We start from the raw sequence: 6,005 nt of genomic DNA, 5'->3' as shown, positions 1-6,005 counted from the left end.
TACAAATTCGATCAAGATGAAGAAACTTATAATATCGTAGTTGCTCATGGTCATTTTAAACGATTGATTTTTCAATATGGTAGTTTGGATATTTCTCGTTCTTTACATTTCTTCATAGTTGCTTGGCATGTAGTAGGTCTTTTGCTATTAATTTTGTTCTTAGTGAGATTTTTTTCTTATAATCGTTCTTTGTTTAAGATGTTATGGAAAGATGTTATTGGCAATGTTGGTTGCTTGGTGCTTTCAATGGGTTCATCAAATCTTCCTCTAATGTTTTAGGTTTGTTCATGATGATTATGGCCCTTAAAAACAAGACATGATGTAACCAAGTTAAACTTATTTTTCCCCTTGTTATTCCTTTTATGCATTAACATTGATTTGATCATTCAACTCATATCACTTGCATTGTTCATGATTTGGGTGCATTAATTGCACAATGTATACAAAGTCATATAGGTTATTTGCAAGATGATAAGTTGTTCACAGCCAGTTCTTAGATTTAGGTAATTCAGTAGGAACTATAGTACACTACCTTCTAATTGGGGGGATGACTTGTCTAACTGTTGGAATGGGGTTCTTGTTATGATTGATCCCTTAAAAGTAAAACATGATGTAACAAAGTCGAATTTGGTTATCTTCTTACTATCCCTTTTATGCATTGACATTGATTTGAACATTCAACACATATCTCTTATATTGTACATGACTTAGGTGCATTAAGAGTTATACAGAGGATATAATTCATGAGTTCTTTGTAAGTGCACTGCTTCCTAGTTGAAGGTATGACTTGTCTTGACCATTTAAATGAATCTTCCACAATAAGTGCACTAGTGTATGTGATGCACATTGGATAAAACCTATGGTAAATCATTACACGAGACTTAAATCATTACACGAGACTATCAATTGTCATAATTTACTGAACTATCATACTAGATGGACTTTTAACGTCGAGATGATATTGAGTATGTGTTGAAATCAATAAGAGGCGTTGACCTATAAGTGACATCCTATAGTGTCTATATCCCCATGGATTGAGTTATTGTCGCTGGAGGTTGATGACGACAAATATTCTTAATAGAGGTACTATGATATATCATGGGTTTGAAACAATATGTACCATTGGGTGATCTAAGGGACATGTGATCATGAAATCTATGGTTGTAGAAATTCTTTTAGTGGAATTTAACATATATTTTTTAAAGTTAGAGTATGCTAGATAAATACATAATAAGTAAGATATGTAATTCAAGGATTAGAGAGGTAGTTTTGATAAATGATAGCACTACCTTGTTATATTACAAACACCAATTCATAATAAGTCTATATGCAGTGGATAGTAGGTCATAGACCCAATCTTCGTCTCGTTGTCATTTTATATGTTATTGGAGTGTAGATTATTTATAGTGGGATGTTGAATCAACTTCATAATTGGATTCTAAGGGAGTCAGTACTCTTATAGGTCCTAGTGGTCTTCGTTACGAGCTTATATACTATGATGACACGATTTATAAGGGTATGGATTGGCTATGGGTTCACTTTTGTGCATAAAGGTCTTTTGGTAATCATGCAACATTGGACATGGGATAGTGAACAAGGTTTTTGAATTGAGCTAATTGATTGATTAGATAACCTTATATGGTGAATTAGTCAACTAGGACTCAATTTGGGCTAGATTAAGTGACTCAAGCCCATAAGCCTAGTAAGGGAACCCTATAAACAACCCATGAATGGTTAAGGTTTTTAGATAGTCTTCCACCTCCAGTGAGAGAGAGGGAAAGAGAAACAAAGCTTCTTTTTTTCCAAAGCCCACCATTTGGAGTGCAAAAGTCGTGGTCAAAGTCATCAGACAAAAGACTTCTACAAGTTGCAAGTGTCTTATTTATTGACTTAGATTTAATCTAAGAACATCCAGATCACAAGTATGAATTTCAAATCTCCAGATCTTTATTCTAAAATGGTTTTTGAAGTCATCATTTTTACACTGCATTAGATCAAGAAAACCATAGGGATAAATGTATGCACCCTACAAGATCCAAGGTTTGGAAATGGAGTAATAAAAGGTTCTCAAGAGTTCCCATTATGAGTGTACTAGTGTGTAGGATTACAAATTAAACAAAACCCATGGTGAATCATTATATAAGGCTATCAAATTGTTATAATTCACTGATCTATTATGTTGCATGAATTCTCAAAGTTGAGAGGATGTTGAGTTTGTGTTGAAATAAAAAAACGGTTTTGACCTATGAGTGAGACTTTATTAAAGTCATATATCCCTTCCGATTAGGTCACTATTGATAAAGGCTAATGACAACGGGTATTCTTAATAAAGACATGATGATATCTTATAAAATTGAGACAACGTGTCCCTTTGGGTGATCCAAAGGCCATATAATCATGAAATTTGTGGTCACAATAATTTATTTAGTGAAATTTGGCATATGATTCTTTTAGCTAGAGTGTATCAATTGATCTCATAATAGGTGGATTTGTAACTCAAAGATTAGAAAAGTAATATTGATGGATTGATAACACTACCCTATTAGATTAAGAACACTAATTCATAAGGAGTTTGCATACAATGAATAGTACATCATGGACCCGAACTTTGCCTTATTATAATTTCATAGGATATTGGAGTGCAATTGATTATCTTTACTAGAGTGTTGAGTCAACCTTAGAATTGGATTCTAAGGGAGTTAGTATTTTCCTATATGGTCCTAATAATCTCCGCTCGAGCTCCTAGTTCATGGTGATACATGTTTTGACAATATCTTGTGTATGAAATACATTAGTGTGCAAAAAGGTCATTTTTTGTATTTAAAAAAAAAACTATAGGTTGCATAGATCATATGAATTAACTTTTTAGAATAAGCTAATTAATTAAATGGATCTTGTTATGGCTAATTAATTAATTTTGACCAAAGTGGATTGGATTCGGTCACTCAAACCCAATTTGGGCTTCGGTTACTTAAGTTTACAAAGAAGCCTATATAAATTCCTAAGGGGTTAGAGTTTTAGTTTTCTAGTTCAGTTTTTTTGAAATTCCAGAAAAAAGAATCCTAGCCACCCTTGAGGAGAGAGAGAAAGAGAAACCCACCATTCTTTCATGTTAAACATTTATTGAGAAAGTGGTCAAGTAAAAGAGCACAGGGTAGATGATGTTCACAACATCTTCATCAAATAGTGTGAAACCAAGGTTTGGTTAATCTCAGTTTTGATGATAACAAAACAAGGTTTGGAACTAATGATTATATTTCCAAGTGTGATTAGTCAATAAGATTTCCAAAGTGGGAATCAAAAAGTTAAAATCAAGTCAAAAGGAAATCAATAAGAAGAAGAAAACCTCAAAGAGAAATATTTTTCAAGACCTAAGCTTCATAGGATTGCTTTGTAAAGTTGTTGGTGCACTAAGTTTTTCATGCATTACATTTTTTTATTTATGCACCAAAATAATCCAATAGTTATTTTGTTTTAAATCTTTTAAAATTTGATGATTTCATGTTTTCAACTAAAACCTTGTGTCAAATGTTTTCCAATCATGTTTAAAAGGTTTTTAAGTTGAAAATGATGATTGTTGAGCCAAAAACGGCTCAACCGGTGGAACCGGATGAGGAACGGGTTAACCTATTTAGTTCAACGGGGAAAGGTGCAAAAACTTTCTATTCCTGCCATAATGTTTGTTCAATTGGTCAATGATTGAACCTCAACCGATCTAGGTCTAGTTGAGGGACGATCAAGGTCTAACGGTCATTTGTTATGCATTAAATGCTAACGACTAGTGAACTGATCAAATTGAAGCTCGACTGGACGAAAGGCCAACAACTAGTTTGGCCTTTTACGTTTATATAAAGGCTTTAATCTTCATTGTTTCAATAACTTAACTTTCCTAAACATTTATTGAATATTTTTTAGTCTTGGGAGAGTGTTTTCTTAGTGCACCATTGTTCTAAAACTCGCATATCCTTAGTACACTATTCAATCCCAGTTTTCTTGCATCATTTGAGCCTAAAGTTTTGTATTAGGATTTTGTGAGATTATTTATTATCTTCATTTATAAATCTTTGAGAAGAAAAGTTTAAGTGTGAGACATCACTTAGGAATTCTCAAGTGTAGGGTATCATTTGAGGAGTTATTCAAGAGTGAGGTATCTCTTAAAGATTGTAAAGAGTGCTTAGAGCCTAAAGTCCAAAAGGATGGATTAAAATCATAATCTAATTGTATTGCTTGAAAGCTTGATTTGGAAACCTTGAATTAGTAGAATCTCAAGTTTGAGATTTAAGCTAGAAGAGAATGGATGTAAGTCAGGTTGTGCCAAACCACTATAAAAATCTTGTGTTTACATTTTCTCTTTCATACTCTTTTACTTCATATGCAATTGTCTTTATATTGTTTTATTATATATTTGCATATAATTGTCCTTTACATTCACATAAATTAAATTTTCAAAAAAAAAAACTATCACCCTATTCACCCGCCTCTAGGATGATTACCTTAGGTTAAATTAACCCAATTTTTTCTAATAAATGGGATTTGATCTAAGAACATATAGATTGTAACTTTGTTTTTAATATCTATATATTTATTTTGTGATGGTTTTTAATGTTATATGTTTTTGTTGTGTTAGATTTAGAGAAACTTATGATAGATGCATGCATCTTACTTGATTCAAGGCTTGCAAACAAAGCAATTCGGGGTTCCTAGCAACTGGTATCAAATACCTAAGTTAGAATCTTGCATGTTAGATCTATTATAGGATTTGCTCACATATGTTTTGTATGTTTTTTTATTTTAATTTTTATTTTTACATCCCATGGCCTAAAGGGATGTATGAATGAGTGTTTAATTTGTTCTCGTGAATGGATATGGATTAGTATGGTATTTATTTTTCCTTCATCTAGATTGAATTGTAAGCTTTGTGTTTAGGAGCATAGGATTTTTATATTTGTATGCAAAAATTGTTTTTGTTCATTGATGGATTGTAAGTTTGGTTTTAATGGAGCATATGATTTTTGTTCATTGTAAAAATTGAATTTTTATCTATCTTTGTAACCTAAGAAAAAGAAGATTGAATCCAAGAGTTCAAACTTGGTGGAGAAACTCATATGCAAAGGTGAGTTTTTTTAATAAAATGATGGCCAAAAAGAGTGAAGAAGCAGCATTAGGTGCACATTTATGGGATATGGTGCTTGAGTACTTAAATTAACGCTTGAGTGATAGCGTTGAGCGCTTGAGTGCCTGGATTAGTGCTTAAGCTGCTCAAGCGATCGAGCACTCCTTCTAGTGTTTCAAGCGGTATCCAACGCCCTCTTTAGAATTTTAGGCATTTAAGTGTTGGTGACTGTTGTTTGGCAATAAAGGTAAGATTATAGGGTTATTTTTTTATTTTCTAACCCTATTTTTGGTTGTAGGTATTTTGGTAATATTGGTTATTTGGATTTTATCCAAATTTATTACCAATTATGCAACAAGATCCCTAAATACTATGAGAAGTATTTGTTTAATTGTTTAATTGTTTTCTTGTTTTTATTATATGTTTTTTTATTTATTATTATATTGCTTATATGTCCTTAAAAAAATGTATTTTAGTATTCCTAAAAGTAAATTTTTATGAGAAGTTTTTTGCAATGTTATTTATTTAAATTGGTTGTTGCTTGATAGATTGTTATTCTTTTTAAAAATATCATTTTTTGAATAGGTGGCTCTCCAAGTTCTCCATATTTTAGAAAAGGAAAATGACACATTTGGTGGTTCTCTAGGGTCTTTCCTAAAAAAATGAGGATAGTACCATGTCCTTTAGGTTCCCCCCCTCCCTTCCAATTTAAGAAATAAATAAATTTTTTATAAGAAAGATTACCAAATAGCTTTAGAGGTTTTGGTAATTTAACGGAGGAATAAAATATTTTAAAAACACTTTCCAAAATGGATTGTTTATTATTATTATTATTATTATTTAAAGGAAATAGAAATTTTTGAAAGTTTTTTATAGAGAATATTTTCTCTAT

Source organism: Vitis vinifera, chromosome 17, assembly GCF_030704535.1.
Source record: "Vitis vinifera cultivar Pinot Noir 40024 chromosome 17, ASM3070453v1".
Lineage (NCBI taxonomy): Eukaryota > Viridiplantae > Streptophyta > Magnoliopsida > Vitales > Vitaceae > Vitis > Vitis vinifera.
This window is presented reverse-complemented; position numbering follows the sequence as displayed.